This window comes from Narcine bancroftii, chromosome 3 (genome assembly GCF_036971445.1).
Source record: "Narcine bancroftii isolate sNarBan1 chromosome 3, sNarBan1.hap1, whole genome shotgun sequence".
Taxonomy (NCBI): Eukaryota; Metazoa; Chordata; class Chondrichthyes; order Torpediniformes; family Narcinidae; genus Narcine; species Narcine bancroftii.
Window position 1 is genome coordinate 24,310,913 of NC_091471.1, and position 18,566 is coordinate 24,329,478.

General features: G+C 45.9%; 1 long non-coding RNA gene across 3 annotated transcripts in view; it reads left to right on the forward strand.

Annotated features, from left to right (window-relative positions):
• Positions 1-12,621, forward strand: part of LOC138756071 (uncharacterized) — a 33,393-nt gene extending 20,772 nt beyond the window's left edge. For 2 of the 3 annotated variants that reach the window (XR_011352719.1, XR_011352718.1), the window contains exon 3: positions 2,018-2,164. This is a non-coding gene — a long non-coding RNA (uncharacterized lncRNA). Of the gene's footprint in view, positions 1-2,017; positions 2,165-12,485 lie in introns of those variants that run through there. The other variant, XR_011352720.1, reaches the window with a different exon arrangement.
• Positions 12,622-18,566: the final 5,945 nt, after the last annotated feature.

An 18,566-nucleotide genomic window follows, 5' to 3' on the forward strand; every position in this document is an offset into this window, starting at 1 on the left:
TTAGAGCGCTACAGCACAGAAACAGGCCCCTTTGGCCCTTCTAGTCTATGCCGAACCATTACTTTTTCCCAGTCCCACTGACTTGCACACAGTCCATAGCCCTCCCTACCATCCATGTACCTGTCCAAATTCTTCTCAAATGCTAAAGTTGAGCCCACATTTATGACTTCAGCTGGGTAGCTCGTTCCACACACTCACCACTCTCTGTCTGAAGAAGTTACCCCGCATGTTCCCCCTGAACTTCTCCGCTTTCACTCTTAACCCATGTCCCCTGGTTTGTACCTCACCTACCCTCAGTGGAAAAAGTCTATCTACATTTACCCTGTCTACCCCCTCATAATTTTAAATACCTCCATCAAATCTCCACTCATTCTTCTATGCTCCAGAGAATATTCCTAACCTGTTTAACCTTTCCCTGTAACTCAGTTCCTGAACATCCTAGTAAATCTTCTCTGCACTCTTTCTATCTTATTGATATCATTCCTGTAGTTAAGTGCCCAAAACTGCACAAAATACTCCAACTTTAGCCTCACAAATGTCTTATACAACTTTACCATAACATCCCAGCTCCTGTACTGAATTCTTTGATGTTTGAAGGCCAGTATACCAAAAGCTCTCTTTACAACCCTATCCACCTGTGATGCCACTTTCAGGGAATTATGTATCTGTATTCCTAGGTTCCTCTGTTCCAGCTATTTTTTACTTATTTGTTTTCCATGATTTTTTTCCCGGATGCTTGAATTCTGGATACAGGTGTTTTACTCTTTGATTTTGTGAAAAATCAAGGAAATAAAAGTGAAATCAAATCTGGTCTTAACATATATATAACAGTTTATGGAATGGAAACAGGCCATTTTGGCCCTTCAAGTCCACGCCCATTCACTCAAACAACTCCACTAGATCCCCCCAACCTATTCTCCGCCAATAACCCTCCAACCCCCTCCTATCCATGTATATATCCAGCCTCCTCTTAAATGAAAGAATTGACTCTGCCTCAACTATTTCCTCCAGAAGATTATTCCATTCAGCCACCACTCTCTGAGTGAAGAAACATCCTCTAATGTTTCTCCTAAAATCTTTCCCCCTTACCCTCAACTTGTGTGCTCTTGTTTCAACCTCCCCTGCTCTCAGGGGAAACAGTCTACTTGCATCTAGTCTATCTATTCCCTTCATAATTTTAAACACCTCTATCAAATCCCCTCTCAACCATCTACGTTCCAATGAATAAAATCTTAACTTCTTCAATCTTTCTCTGTACTCTAGGTATTTTAAGCCAGGTAACAACCTAGTAAATCTTCTCTGCACCCTCTCCACCTTATCTATATCCTTCCTATAATTTGGAGACCAGAACTGAACATAATATTCCAAACTTGGCCTCACCAACGCCTTAAACAGTCGAAGCATCACTTCCCAGCTCCTATACTCTATGCTATGATTTATGAAGACTAACATGCCAAATGCCTTCTTAACCACCTTGTCAACATGGGAATCTACCTTCAAGGAACCCTGCACCAGAACTCCAAGATCTCTTTGTTCTTGTGCATTCCCCAATGTCCTCCCCTTTACTACATATGTCCTATTCTAATTTTTTTTGAATGGGGTGGATTGAGATAATGAGTAAAACAATATTTCCCATCAATGACATCTTTTCCCTTTGCACCCACAATGAGGATTCACATTTTAAGACAATGTCTCATTGAGATTGTGGTGACACAAGCACTGGACTGTCTGTGACTGTCTGTGCCTGTCTGCATTCCTACCTGCCTACTACTGTATCTGAAGGGAGGTAAGCTGGAAAGCAGGCTCTCTCCCAATCACTGGCCCCATATAAAGGTTCACACCGACCCTTATATAGGCAGTTGAGCACATGGAGCCAGAAAAGATATTGAACCTTGTGTGCAGGTTTTAAACTAATTAATGCCTGTAGAACAGCCTTCGTAGTTTGAGCTTGTTTGTTCGCATTTCAGTGCATCACAGAGATCAGCCATTTTAACTTATTCTTTGCTTCAATCCCCAGTCCTCCTTATAGCCAAAGAAGATTCTCCTTTTGAGAAATCAAAGCCAAACTGGGCTTTGGGCAAAGCACCTGACAATAAAAAGTCCTGAATCGAGCCCCAAAGTTTAAAAGAAAAGCACCATGCTGGTGAAGACGTACCCAGCTCTCAGTCACCATAAATAAAATGGCTTTGGCCGTGTGCAATGTTCCTCAGGGATATCCTCTTGGTTGGTGCTGACAACATAGTACTAATAGTTATCTGAGGAGCTTTGAAGCTGAAATGGGATAGTGTGGAATTGGGAGGTGATGCCTTGAATGCATTTTCAGGCCTGGTGGTGGTGGAGGCTGGTACAATGGGGACATTTAAAAGGACGTACAAAAATACTGGACTAGGGGTGTGAAGTGAGGAAGTTTGCATCCAGCACATGACGTCCTGTTTTGCGGAAACTGCCAAAATGTTTGGCCTGGAAGTCAGCCTGAAGAAAAGTGAGGTCCTCAATCAGCCAGCTCCCCACCATGACTTCTAGCCCCTCCACATCTCCATCGGGCACACAGAACTCAAAACGGTCAACCAGTTTACCTACCTCGGCTGCACCATTTCATCTGATGCAAGGACTGACAAAGAGATAGACAACAGACTCGCCAAGGCAAATAGCGCCTTTGGAAGACTACACAAAAGAGTCTGGAAAAACAACCACCTGAAGAAACACACAAAGATCAGCATGTACAGAGCCGTTGTCATACCCACGCTCCTGTTCGGCTCCGAATCATGGGTCCTCTACTGGCATCACCTACGGCTCCTAGAACGCTTCCACCAGCGTTGTCTCCGTTCCATCCTCAACATTCATTGGAATGACTTCATCACCAACATCGAAGTACTCGAGCTGGCAGAGTCCGCAAGCATGCTGCTGAAGACCCAACTGCACTGGGTAGGTCACGTCTCCAGAATGGAGGACCATCGCCTTTCCAAGATCGTGTTCTATGGCGAGCTCTCCACTAGCCACCGAGACAGAGGTGCACCCAAGAAGAGGTACGACTGCTTAAAGTAATCTCTTGGTGCCTGCCACATTGACCACCACCAGTGGGCTGATCTCGCCTCCAACCGTGCATCTTGGCGCCTCACAGTTCGGCGGGCAGCAACCTCCTTTGAAGAAGACCGCAGAGTCCACCTCACTGACAAAAGACAAAGGAGGAAAAACCCAACACCCAACCCCAACTCACCAATTTTCCCTTGCAACCGCTGCAACCGTGCCTGCCTGTCCCGCATCGGACTTGTCAGTCACCAATGAGCCTGCAGCAGACATGGACATACCCCTCCATAAATCTTCGTCCACGAAGCCAAGCCAAAGAAAAGGTGAGCATAGGTTGGTATGTCATCATGGGCTGAAGGGCCTGCAGTGTGCTATAATGTTCAGTGTTTTTAAGTGGCAGAATATCAAACTTTCCACCGGACTTTGAAGGAGGCTTGGCTGTTAATAAGTAAAGCAAAACTCTATAATTAGGGGAATTAAAAAGAGGCGTATTGTTTCACCTTAAATAAACTCTTCTGAAAGAGAAGGAATAGTCTTGCAGAATGCAAAGTTGACAGTTAATCAGAGGAAAATCCTTGCCATGTCTATCCTAAAGTCGTAAACAACCTGGGGAATTCATATTTGTCAAACTGAACATGTCTGAGGGCATTGCTGATCCTGGTTTGTGGAAATGATTGAGTCTGAACAGATTCCATATTTTTTTTCAAACCGCCAACCTTTCAGCAGTTTCTCCAGTTCAAACCTTCAACCCGCCAACAATGGCTGACAGATCAGATCATTGTTTTTTTTTTAATTTCAGAAAGCCAGTAGCAGAACCAGAGCTCCAAAGAGATTGTCAGATTTAAATAAATGCAAAGCTACCAAACAGTTTGTCCTTTCTCACATGTCAGTGTGTCCCTGGATGGCATCCAAGCAAGAGAACTACAGACATATCTGGGCATCAGTTTTGAGAAAAGCAGTGCACTTAATTTAATTAAGCATATAATAATGTTTAATTTTGCAGATGAGACAGGCACAGGAGCAGAAAATGTGCTGTAATTTTATTTGATCACTGATTTTTAATTTAAAATAGAATAGAGTCATGCTAAGTTGTCAGTTGTGTTTATATTAATAATAGGTGTCTTTGGGGCGTGGCTATGCAAAGGACCCAGGCAGATGTGTTCTGATCGAGCTCTCTGTGAAGAGTATCAAAAAGACGGTTAATATTTTAAAATAAAGTATTTTCATACTAAAAAATGGGAAAAGCAAATACTAGGAAGTCCAAGGCAACCAAAATTGAAGAAGTTTCTACTCAGCCAGGAACATCAAGCGAAAGCCTGAAAGGGAGCAGCGCAAGAGCAGTCTCGGGGCTGGTGGGCCCCGGCAGATCTGGGGAGCCGGGACAAGAACTAAATACCATCCTGTAGAAAATGGAAAACTTGAGCAACCAATTTTCTGGTGTTGAAAATGTAATGAGAGACGTGACTGAAATTAAAGAAATCGTTGAAGACTTAATTGAAAGAATGGCCCAAGCAGAAGTAGATTTGGTAAAACCGCAAGATAAGATAAAAGCTTTGGGAAAAGATATGAAGCAATGGGAGTCGGACAGACAAGGTCTGCTGGACAAGATTGACTACATGAAGAATTTTAGCAGACGAAATAACGTCTGAATCATTGGACTGAAAGAAGGAATCGAGGGAAGAGATCCGGTGAACTTCTTCGAAACATGGATCCTAGAGAAAAATTACATATTGAAAGGGCTCATTGAACCCTCAGACCCTAGAGAGCTGGCAATCAGCGATCATGACTGGTCTTGGTAAGACTTTTGGGTTATCAGGAATGGGAGACAATTCTAGAAGCAACATATGAATACTCTAAACAAAATAATGGTCTGCCTGAGATTGACCATGAAAAAGTGCTCTTTTCCCAAGATTTTATTCCTACTTTGATTAAGTAAAGGGAGGAGTTTGATGATAGAAAAAGACAACTGGGTTCCAAAAACTTGAAATATTCGATGATATGCCCTGTCATTCTGAGGGTCGAAGTAGCAGAAGGTAATTGACAATTTTTCAAAACTAAGAAGGAGGTGGAAGACTTCCTGCGAGTTTTAGGAAAAACCTAAGGTTTCCAAAGAGGAAGATAGTGAAGAATGTTGACAATGGGACTAATTAAATGTTATATTTTTTTAAAACCATCTTGTATTTATTGTTGAAAAGTAAATTTTATTGAACTGTTCACGGAGAGCTCAGAAAAGAGAGAAAACTTGGGAAAGGTAGTAGGTAAAACACTGTGGTTAAGTGAAAACAAACACACAATTGCTGGAGAAACTTAGCAGGTCAAATAGTGCCTTTATGTAGCAAAGGAAAAGATATATCACCAACGTTTCAAGTTTGAGCCCTTCATCAATGTGTGGGGGAACGTGAACAAAAGGGGGAAGGGGGATGGTGAGGGTGGGAGATGATAGGTGGAGAGGGAGTGAAGAGTCTAAGCTAGTAGCAAGGTGGAAACTCCATTCCAAGGGGGCAGAATGGCGCCCAGAGAGGAGTGCCTATAAAAGATGGTGCTAAAGGGAAGAGTTCCTCAAGAGATCTATGGGCTTTTTTCATAGGTTTTCAGGGTTTCCTTTTTATGTAGGGACATTGTGTTTTTTAAAGGAGAAAGATTACTGTATTATTTAAACAATCAAAAAAGGTTTTATTGTTAAATAATATTTGTTTAAAAAATCAATATGAATAGAACATTAAAATTGATTAGTCTCAATGTTGATGGTATAAAAGGGATGGTGAAAAGGAGGTGGTCTTGGCACACCTAGAAAAATTAAAGGCAGATATAGTCTTTCTACCAGAAACACATCTTACCAAATCAGAACATGCTAAACAAAAGAGAGGATGGGTGGGACAAGTAATACCATCTTCATTTGGCTCAAAAGCAAGGGAAGTAGTGATTCTAATTAATAAAAATATACTTTTAATAATAATAGAAGGGACATTGACTGACAAAGCCGAAGATTTTTAATGGCACATTGTCAAATTTATGATTAATCATGGACTTTTAAGAATGTCTATGTACCAAATTATGACGTTGAAGCATTTATGAAGGATATCTTTTTAAAAGACAGCAGAGGGAAGACAAAATATACTGATTGGAAAAGAATTCAGTTTCTGTCTATATTCAATATTGGATCAATCAGCCAGAACAGTGACAAGGGCAAAAGCTGTCAAAACAATGTTATCATTTAAATTTGATTGATATGTGGATGCAGCTTAACACCATAGAAAGAGACTACTCATTCTACTCAAGGGTAGATACAAGGATTGATTTGTATTTAATGTCTGTCCAGTTAAAAAGTAGAGTGGTAAAAATAGAATATTTGGCAAGACTTTTATCAGAACATTTGTCATTAACTATTGCAATAATGGAAAAACAAGAAAGTGATGGTGTCCCAATGCCACGCTGTTGAAAAGGACTAAATTTTGAGAGTTTGTTAAGAGACAGATAGAACTATTCTGAGAAACTAACTTTTCTTCTACAGATAATATGGCTTACCTAAGAGATAATATGGGATACGCTTAAAGCAGTGGTTCTCAACCTTTCTCTTTCCACTCACATACTACTTTAAGTAATCCCTATATCATCGGTGCTCCGTGATTAGTAAGGGATTGTTTAAGGTGGGATGTGAGTGCGAAGGAAAGGTTGAGAATGACTGCTCTAGACCTAATTGTTACTGAAATATTTTGATTGAGAAAAATTGTCATTGGCCCATTTCCTTTGGAGTTCTGAAACCATGCACATAATGAGTCAATTAGGTACAATTAAAACAGTGGTTTTCAAACATTCACACATTCACCCCATCTTTTAAAGTAAAACCCCACTGGGTTAAAATCCTAGAGGCTCAGCCGGTTGGGTGGTCTCTTTTGCCTCTGTGACCGGTGCAGTTCCACCAGTGGTATAATGGTCGGCTCCATTGCCGGTCATGTGTCGTGAGACTGGGGAGGGAAGGCTGCTGCCATAGGAGTTAGGGCTTCGCTAGATGTGGGAGAAGTCATGGTGCAGATGGAGCAGGGTACAGGGTGCATGGCGTGGTGGGTGGGGGTGGGTCACTGACGCGCCGAGTCCTTGATGGGGCTGGCATGGATGTAGGTAGGTCCTGGGTTGAAGGGGTTGGGGAGTGGGCACGCAGCAGGTCCTGGACAGGGACTGTGGCCTCATGGCTGTCTGGGTACACCATGTAGGCATATTGAGGGTTGGCATGCAGGAGTTGCACCTCTTTGACCAACGGGTCAGACTTGTGACCCCTCTCATGTTTCTGCAGCAGGACAGGTCATGAGGATGAGAGCCAAGGTGGCAGTGTGGTTCTGGTCGCCGACTTCCTGCAGAAGGAAAACATGCATTCGTATAGGGTTGTATTTGTAGTGGTGCATATCAGAGATTGGATGCCATGGACTTCCTGCCAATAGGACTCTGGCCAGGAGGACACCTTTCCAAACTGGTGTTTTCTCTCTCTACCTGACCATTCCCACAGGGGTTGCAACTGGTCGATCTACTAATGGCAATGCCTTTAGCCCATATGTATTGTTGCAGTTCGATGCTCATAAAAAAGGACCCCCCCCCACCCCCATCACTATGGATGTAATTCAGGAACCCAAAGACAATAAATATGCTATGGAGTGCCTTTATGATGGTGGCTGAGGTCAGGAGATGTTGGGACAGGAGATGGCAAAAGGGAACCTGGAGTACTCATCAATAATGTTCAGAAAATATATGTTCCTGTTGGATGAGGGCAGGGGCCCCTTAAAATCGATGGAGGAGCGTGGCCTTTATGAGGTGCGACTTGACTGGCCGGAAGAACTGAGGTTTGCATTCCGCACAAACCCAACAGTGTCTGGTTAATGACCTGACATCCTCATTGGAGTAGGGAAGATTCCAAGCTTTCACAAAGTGGATCAATCTCATGACTCTGGGGTGGAAAAGATCATCATGGAGGGTTTGGAGGTGGCCAAGATGCGTGCTGGCACAGGTTCCTTGGGATCGGGTGTCTGGGGGGGGGGGTCATTGAGCTTGCCCGGCCAGTATAGGATATCGTAGTTGTAGATTCTCCACCTCAGGATTTTGTTATTTTTGATTTTACCCCTCAATTTCGTATAAAACATGAAAGCAATGGCTCATTGTTCCATTAGCAGGGTAAATCTCTTCCCAATCAGGTAATGACACCAATGGCATACTGCCTCCTTCTCGACGGAAGTGTGTCGAGTCTTAGGACTGTGAAGGGCACGGAAGAAAAAGGCTTCTGGCCTGCCTGCCTGGTTGAGAAGTCGCTTTACACCTGAATGGCTGTCAGTTTTTGCTTTTCCATCATCTGATCCATTTCGCTCTGAAATAAGGAGACACCATTGGTGACTCCAAAGGGTACCTGGAGGAAGTGGTAGAACCTGCCATCTGCTTCAATTGCAGTATACTGGGCGAAGGGGAAGTTGTTGTATGCCAACTTTAGGACAATGGTGGAGATCATCCTAAACTGGGCGATCTTATTGACCATCTCGTTGATCTGGGGGGGAAGGGGATATGCATCCAGCTGTGTGAAGCGGTTTTTCGTTTGGCTATAATCATACAGGGTTTACTTCCGCCCCTGACCACCATGACTTGGGCTCTCCTCTGGCTGGAACTGGGTGCTATGCCCCCTTCCGCCAGGAACTGCTGTATTTCAGACTTTATGAATGCCCTGTCCTCAGTGCTGTAGCATCTGCTCTTAGTCGCTATGGGCTTACAAACAGTGATGGTGGGGGTATGCGGAAGGTGGAGAGACCATAGGCAAGTGCTGGCTGCAGGGGGTTCGTGAGCTTGGGGTTGTATACAGTGATGAGTAGTTGGGCCCCCCCAAATCCCATTGTGATACCCCTGAGCTGGCTTTGGAAGTCCAGCCCCAGAAGGATCGGAGCGCAGAGCTGAGACATTAACAGTAAATGGAAATTGTGATAACGTTCACTCCGCACTGTTAATGATGCAATACAATACCCACGGATCTCAGCAGATTGGTCCTTGGAGGCCATTAATATCATCCCACTCGTTGGTCTGATGGGGAGAGAGAGTTTGTGAGCAGTGTCCGGGTGAATTAAACTTTCAGAGCTTCCACCGTCGAACAGGCAGTTAGTTCATTTCTCATTTACCTCAATTTTGATGCAAAATGATGGACGCCAGTACTGGGTCACTGTCGCTAATGGAGGGGGAGCCGGTTCGGTAAGATAGCAGCCCCCATGTTGATCACGTGGTTGTGCTGGGAAAAATGGATGAAGATGGCGGAAGTAATGTAGTCCACCATGGCAGAAGTAGAATTAGGTAAGCTGCTGACCCTCAGGTCATGCACGTGGTCACGCTGATCGAGGCCAGAAGTGACATCGTGGCTGTGGGAGGAAGTGAAGTCGGGTTCAATGGCTGACCCCCAGGGATGCCTGGTAGGGAAGGCTTCAACTTACACACTCTCTCGCCAGGCAGCATCACCGGGAGTGTCTCTGCTGACTGCAGAAGTAGTACCTCGGGTGCTCGGCTGCGGCAGCAGCGGCAGTGGCGATGGCGTCGGTGTCTCCCTGTATGGAGGCAGTCTGTGACACCGTGCCCCAAAATAGCTGCACCCGTGGCCTGTACGTGGAGGGTCCATTGCCGGCCGCAATGGATTCAGTGTTGTGGTGGGCTGAATCTAAACTCTTAGTGAGCTGGAGGGCACTCTGCAATGACAGACGGTCCTTCACTAGCAGTCGCTGGCAGATGTAATCGGACCTCACCCCAGCCACGAAGGTGTCCCGGATCAGCTCTTCCACAGACTGGTCTGCCGATACTGGAGCAGGGAGACAGATCTAGGTGTTACAGTAATGGAAAAGCTGGTCTAATTGATGTTTGGAGAGCATGATGTCAATTATAAATGCAAGGTACGGATTAGTGCAAAATAATTTCCTACACCAATTATACCTCACACTACAGAAGTTGCATAAATCAAAATCTGAACTATCAGAAATGTGTTTAAGGTGTGGGTTAGAAATAGGAACGTTCTTACATGCTACTTGGTCGTGTGTGAAGCTGAGACCTTTCTAGCAGGATATTACTGAAAGGATACCAGGGGTGGACATCATGGGTGAGCCAGAGCTTTATCTTTTGGGTAACTTCATTGAAATAAGTAATAAACTAACTAAATTCCAAATTTCATTTGTTAAAGTTGGCTTAGCAGCAGGTAGGAAATGTATTGCAATTTCTAGGAAATCCAACTCCCCTCTACATATAGCATGGTGGATTGCTGAGATGAATAGTTGCATACCCATGGAAAAAAAATTACATACAACTTAAAGAACAAATAGGACATATTTATTAAGATAGGGCAGCCACATTTGGATCATATAGGGGCCCAAATGTAATTATAAATGTATTAATAAAAAGGATAATAATAAATGCTACTGTAGTATAAATACAAGTGACTTCCCCATGTAGAGTTTTAGATGGTCAACATGAATGTGAGCCCTGTCGGTGTGTGTATTTCTAATGCAAAAGGGAGGGGGAGGGCTTGTTTTGCTTTGCTTGTTTTTTGTAAAGGAAAGTTTTACATATATATATTTAAAATTGGAAAGTTTTTCTATGTATATTTACATTCTATGTATATTTACATTCTTACATTCTTAAATTTAGACATACAGCATGGTAACAGGCCCTTTCAGCCCATGAGTCCATGCAGTCCAATCACACCCAATTGACCTAAAGCCCAGGTACATTTTGAAGGGTGGGAGGAAACCGTAGCACCTGGAGGAAAGCCACGCAGACATGGCGAGAACGTACCAACTCCGTACAGAGAGTGCTGGATTTGCTGGTGCTGTAATAGCATTCCGCTAGCAGCTATCCACGTGCTTGTCTAAGGGTCTGTTGAGTTCCTATTGTACCAGCCTCCACCATCACCCCCAGTAATGCATCCCAGGTACCCATCACTCTCTGATTAAAAGTATTACCTCTGACATCTCCCCTAAACCTTCCTCCCCTCAGTTTAAACCGATGTTTTCTGGTATTCGTTATTGTCGTCCCAGGAAAAAGGTGCCGGCTGTCCACCCTGTCTAAACCCCCCATATTCTCATATACCTCGATTAAGTCACCTCTCATTCTACTTTGCTCCCAAGAGAAAAGCCCCAACTTCTGTCAACATTGTTTTTTCGCACTCTGGTAAACTGAAACATGTCTTCCAGTGTATGTCGATGTTCACATGGGTTTACTGCCGATTGTCGTGAATCAAGAGCATGAGGAACACACAAAGCTCAATGCAGCCAGTGCAAAGGCCTTGGGGAGAAGGACCACTGCCCAGGATTCTGGTGCTGCTGAGCCCTGAAGTGCTGGATCCCATGTAACAGCCTTTCAGACACTTCAAGGAAGAAATTTGAGTGCCAATTAAGATAATGGATGATACAATGAATGTGGAGAAAGGTGTGACACAATTGCAATGTCTGTGTCTACGTGATGAATAAACTATGACGAAAACAATATTTATGTGCCCCTGAGTTAAACGAGAAAGTCTCCAGATACTGGAGTCAAGTGCAACACACAAACGTGCTGCAGAAACTCAGCAGGTTACGCAGCGTCCATAAGAAGTAAAGAGTATCCAACATTTCAGGCCTGACAAAGGTCCCTTGCCTGAAACGTTCCTTACCTTTTACTCCCTATGGATGCTGCGTGGCCTGCTGAGTTTCTCCAGCATGTTTGTGTCTAAGTGCCTCTGCGCTGCCATCTGGGCTGTATCTGCGATCTGATCATCAATCTTGCTGTCGGTGGAAATAGTAAAGCCTTGCAAAAAGTCCACTCCTCTTTATGAACCTGTCTGTTAAATCTTCCTGGACCTTTCCACTTCCTACAGAGAGCAATTACAACCTGGATCATCTCTGCCTCTTGCTCCGCATGTCAAGATAGCTCTGGAAGAAAAATCTGTTCCTTCTCCTTTCAACTTAAATTAATTCCATATGCGGTGTCAGGTTTAAGTCTAGGTTTAAGAGCCCTTAATGGTGAAGTGTAGGGCCTTCCACTTAACCAAAGAATTCACAGCCACTCTAATCACAGCAAAATGTTCCTCCTTCTGCAAAGGATGGGGAAGCATTGGAAGAGCTTCATGTGAAGCCCAGGAAACTCAGCCTGATGGTTGCATGGTTGTTGCCGGTGAACTCAATCACATTAACTTAAAAACAGCCCTGTCGAAGTTGTAACATCGTGTCAACCTTGCAACCAGGGGGAGAATATGTTCGATCTGGTCAACACAAATGTCCCTGGAACCTACAAGGCTGTCCCTCGCACCCCCCCCCCCCACCACCTTGGATACTCAAACTACATATAGTACCTATTCTGTTAATCCATGGCTCATTTTATGCTGAAACCCCACATTACAGCCAGCTCAAGTTAAAAATAAAAGTGAATTTACCTTTTATGGTGACGACCCATAATGCGGATCCTGTGGTGCCTTTATGCAGAACTAAAGTCGGGAGTTGGCTTCCGGAGCTGAAGGAAGTGGGGTGAGTAGTGCAGTAGTGCCATCCGCCACCATGATGTCAAACTTGGGTGCCAAGAAGGGAAAGCGGCTTATACTGGAAAATGGCGATAGAAGACCAGGTAAGAGCACTAGTGGAGATCTCCTGCACAATGTAATCAACTCTAATAACAATATGGTTTTTTTTAATTCACACTTCTGGGTCGCGGGCTGACGGTGTCATTGCAATGACATCAGCCCTCCCCTTTGGAACCATGTTACAGAGGAGATGACGTGACTTTACTCCACCTCTGAGTCTAACCACCCTAGGTGGATGGAAGATGGAGTGAGTTCAACTAGTCAATCTGCCTTCAGACCTTTTATGGAGGTAAGTGAAGCGATTTTAAAGAGAGAGAATATTTGTCTGTACAATCACTTTTTTTTTCTCTATAAAAGGGCCTCCTATTTACAGAATGTAGTGAACTTGGATTCACTAGAAGTGTACTGTACTGACGACTGGTCCTGCCTCCCAGCTCCTCCCCCTGGGGGCACATATGTAACCTTGGTTTCGTGCCTAAACCCAGAACCCCTCTGAAGCCTGTTCGTAAACCCTGCCTGTGTTGTAAGCTCATAAAAGCGTTAGTTCTCCCTCCAGTCAAATGTGAGCTTTTATCTACGCTACAATTTTATTAGCTTATAAACAAGGATGGAGGCATTGCTCAAGCCCAGAATGTTGTTAATAGACCCCCAGTCCCCCGACATGGCTGAGGAGTTTGCTTATTAGCTAGACAGCTTCCAGGCCTTCTTGAATGCGACTATGGATGTCTTCCATACAGACGAGCTCTGGAGGTTGGCGTTCATCTCAAGGGAAGGGACGAAGGGGTACGCAGTCGTCCAAGACAGCCCAACGTACAATGCCTCCATCAAAGCACAGAAGGTCCACTACATGAAGGCCCAAAATGAGGTTCTAGTGAGGCACTGGCTCACCCTATGCCGCCAATGGCCCAGAGAGTCGATTGACTTGATTCTGCTGGATCTGCGGATGCTGGTTAAAATGTGCAGGTATGAGGCCGCTTCGGGAAGATGAATAGATCCGGGGCACCCTAGTCAAAGGGGTCCGCTCAACGTACTTGAGGCAGCAACAGCTCGAGTCGGGAAGGAAGGATCTCGCTAGCCATATCAAGATGGCCAAATCACTGGAACAGATCAGTCTTGAGAATGACTACCTTGAGGCCAGCGAACTCGTGGTCTTGAGTGAACACCTCCAAGGACCAGCTGCTCCTGCTACAGAAGCCCCACTCTAATGGCTGCTGCTTGCCGAGCCCAGGAGTGCTTTTTCTGCGGCAAGGGTCAGCACCCCCATGTGCACTGCCTGGCCAAAGACTCGCCGTGTTCCAGCTGTGGGAAGAAGGGACATTGGGCAAGGGTCTGCCGCGCAAAGTGAAATCCAGGGAAGTCCATGGCCTGTAATGCTCCTGGATCCAATTCCAGCTCCAAGCCGTCTGGCCCAGACTCGCCCAAGGTCGCTTGCTGCGCAACCCACCACCTACAGAAATGACGTGAAAAGGCTCGGTGGCCATCTTGCAGCTGCCCAATTTTGAATTCAGTGCCATCACATCGTCAGAGGAGGAAGGAGGGCGGGCATCTTGCTGCACCACGATATCGGGACTATCTTACCTGCACAGGTTGACTTGGGAAGGAGGGGGGCCACTCGAGAGAAGAACACGGCGTCTCCGGCAACCTCACATTGCTGGTCCTTCACCAGAAAAGACCTCATCAGTTCAGCAACGATGGTGAGGGTAAACGGACTTTTGACCAAGTACCTGACTGACACAGGCTCCATGGAAAGTTTCATAGACTCACAGACTGTGCAAAAATATAACTTAAAAATGTACCCCTCTAATTACTGAATCTTCCTAGTGTCTCAGTCCCATTCGGCGTGGGTACAGAAACATTGTATAATTCATCTGTCATTTGAAGGGGGGAAATTTTGTAAATTTTGCATGTATATTTTAGATTAATTGTGTGCTCCAGTATTGTTGGGTCTGGACTTCTGTGTCTCCTTAAAAGTGTGACCTTGGAGTTTTCTGTCCCCTTCCCCCGGTAATGGTTCGGAACGGAGGGCTTTCAAGACCAGGACCCACTTGCAGCCTCTCCATGCTGAACATCGACTGCCCCCCCAACCCCTTTTCCCAAACCTGTCTATTGACTGTAAGCCCATGGCCACTAAGCGCAGGAGGTACAGCACAGCAGACACGGAGTTTATAAAGATGGAGACCCAGCACCTGCTGAAGGAGGAGATCATCAAATCCAGCACTAGCCAGTTGAGAGCTCAAGTGGTGGTAGAAAAGGGGGAAAACAAGTCCAGGTTCATGATTGACTATAGCCAAACAATTAATAGATACACACTCCTGGACACATACCGCCACCCTCGCATTTTGGATATGGAGAATGATATAGCGCAGTATCGGGTCTATTCGACCATCGACCTGAAAGCTACCTATCACCAGCTGCCAATCCTTCCAAGGATTGCCCATACATGGCATTTGAGGTTAACGGTCGACTCTATCAGTTCTGGAGGATCCCTTTCGGTATTACCAATGGGGTCTCTATTTTCCAGCAGCAGATGGACAGGATGGCAGGCCAGTACGGATTGAAGGCTACCTTCCCCTAGCTCGACAATGTCACCATCTGTAGCCACATCGTGGAAGACCATGATGCCAATCTCCAGTGTTTTCTCCACATGGCGAGAGCCCTGAATCTCACTTACAATTCTGACAGGTGTGTATTCAGGACTACATGACTGGCTATCCTTGGCTATGTGGTGGAGAATGACATCATTGACCCCCAAACCTGATAGGATGCGCCCCTGTTACAGCTTCCCCTCCCTGGAACCACAAAGGCTTTGAGGAGACGCCTGGGGTTTTTCTCATATTACGCTTAGTGGATCCCTCAATACACTGACAAGGTTCGCCCTCTCTTAAAGGCCACCACTTCCCCCTTTCGGCCAAAGCCTAGATGGCTTTTAATTACCTCTGAAGTTACATTGCGAAAGTTGCCATGCACGCAGTAGACGAGAATTTACCTTTCCAAGTGGAAAGTGGCGCTTCAGACTTAGCCCTGGCCATTAACCTCAATCAGGCGGGCAGGCCGGTTACCTTTTTCTCACAGACACTTCAAGGTCATGAATTCTGGATCCTGTCCGTGGAAAAGGAGGCTCAGGCCATTGTAGAAGCCGTAAGGCACTGGAGGCACTACCTGGGTAATAGAAGATTTATGCTCCTCACAGACGAGCACTCTGTCGCATTCATGTTCAGCAACTCCATGAGGGGGAAAATCAAGAATGACAAAATTTCTAAGTGGAGGATCGAACTCTGCACCTACAGTTTTGACATCGCCTACAAACCTTAACAAACCTCCAGTTGCCTTGTCCAGCGGATGCTGTTCCTGCGCACACACCAGTCAACTGCGGACCATACACAATGAGCTCTGCCATCCAGGGGTCACCTGCATGGCTCATTTTGTCAAGTCCCACAATTTTCCCTACTCAATAGAAGATGTCAGGGTAATGACCAGGTCATGCCAGGTCTGTGCTGAGTGCAAGTCACACTTTTTTCATCCCACGAAAGCGCGCCTGATTAAATCATCCAGGCCCTTCAATCAGCTCAGTGTCAATTTTAAGGGATGGGAACATCTACTTTCTCTCGGTCATCGATGAATACTTCCGCTTTCTATTCATCATCCCGTACCCAGACACATCCACCTCGCCGTTATTAAAGCCTTAGACTCTATTTTAACCCTGTTCGGGTATCCTGGCTATATTCATAGCGACTGGGGCTCATCCTTCCTGAGCGACGAGCTGTGTCAGTACCTGCTGGTGAGGGCCATCGCATCCAGCAGGGCTAGCAGTTACAACCCTCGGGGGAATGGGCTGGTTGAAAAAGAGAACGCCAGGATCTGGAAGGCTGTCAAACTTCTTGAAGTAAAAAGGCCTTCCAGACTCGCGCTGGCAGGATGTCCTCCCCATCATGCTCCACTCAATTCGGCCACTACTCTGCACTGCGACTAATGCCACTCCTCATGAGCTCATCTTCACATTCATCAGAAGGTCGACATCAGGAATACACTCCAAGACTGACTCACTAGTCCTGGTCAAGAAGCACCTGAGGAAATGCAAGACCCACCCCCTGGTGGAAAGGGTGAAATTGCTCCAACACCATGTATGCCTACATTTAGTATCCAGATGGATACTACACCATCTCCATCAGGGACCTGGCACTCGCCAGAATATGGGATCCGTTGCTTCAGGTGCCCCACGAGCTACAGAGCTTTTTCTCCCAACCCCCGCTCAGGGCCTCAGGGGATTCAGTTCAGGAGGAGAGTGAATCCCCCTCTATCGTCGAGTCAGAGCCCCAGTCCACTATCCTTCCATCACAGGTGGACCAGGAGACTCAAGGAGCCCAAGACCACCCCCCCCAGTGCTAAGGTGCTCCACCAGGATCTCCAGATCCCCGGACCACCTGAATCTGTAAATAGTATGGTAAATATTTCTCTTCTGTGTCTATTACCAGCTTCTGATCCTTGTTCTCTTCATCCACAGACCCTTAATTCTGAAGGAAGGGATGAATGTAGTAAACTGGGATTCACTAGAAGTGTGCTGTACTGATCCCACCTCCAGCTCCTCCCCCGGGGCCCATATATAACCCTGGTTTCCCGCCTAAACCCAGAACCCATCTATTGGGCACTATCGGTAGCCCCAATAATGACACAGACAGAAGACTGAGGGGAACGATAGGCTTTATTGAGCAAGAGACTGCTGGCTCGGGTCTAGGCTAGAAAAATGAGCGGGAAGGAGAGGGAACTTGACCTTTGTGGCCAGGGGTCACATGGGAAGGATCAAGGGAGGAGCTAAGGTAGGGAGACACCCAGAGGGCAGGCCAGTCAGTGCATACAGCCATATCACCACACCCTCTAAAGCCTGTTCATGAACCCTACTTGTGTTGTAAATTAATAAAAGCGTTTGTTCTCCCTCCAGTCAAGTGTGAGCTTTTATCTACGCTACACATACCACTGATAAAATGAGTCAAACCAGTTCACAAGGAGATCAGGGCCATAGGAGTGCTGCAGGACTCCTTAGAAACCATGGACTGGAGTTCATTCGTAGAGGCAGCCACCTAGAACGACCACATCAAGATACTGGCGTAATGACTAGCTGCATAGGCAAGTGCATTGAGGATGCTACAGTGGACTACACAGCCATGGCAAATCTAGACAGAGAGGTTCGTGCTTCCAGTGGCAGATTAACCACTACCCGGGCCCCTAGTCTGAGCTTTAGTAAGGGTCCCCCTGACCTTACAACCATGCCCCGCCCTTCGTTAAATAAAATAAAGTGACATTAAGTTATGTTAAATAACTTATACCAGGTGTCTCCAAAATGGTCAATATCAACCCCTGCCTGGAGCCAGTCGTCCCCACTCCTGCTGGGAGACTAATGTCCCCATTTCTGCCAGGAGCCAGACATCCCTGCTCCTGCTGAGCCCCCCTCCTTTCCGGCCCCTAGGCTTAAGTCTGCTCAGCCTAATGATTAATCTGACACTGCTTGCATCACCCAGGAGACAAGATGGCTTTAAGATCAGCAAGAGCTGAACTTCCCCCATGCATTCAGGAAGGCAAAGCCTGCATACACACAGAGGATCCACAGGCACCTGTGCAACACCAATGACACAAGGCACATATGGCAGGGGATTCAGACCATAGCTCAACCTTGTGGGTTAGTGACAATGTTGCCTCCCTTCCTTATAGTTTGAATATCTTCTACACACAGTTGGATGAGAAAAACAAGGTGACATCAAAGAAAGTCTCGTCTTCCCATTAAGAACAGGCATCCTCTATAGCCACAGCTGAGGTAAGGAAGATCCTATCCAGGGTGAACCTACACAAAGCAGCAAGTCCAGACAACATCCCTGGTCGGGTGCTGAAGAACAGTGTGGCCCAGCTGGCAGAAGTTCTAATAGACATCTACAACATCTCACCACAACATTCTACTATTCCTGCAAAATTCAAGGCAGCCACCATCATCCCAGTG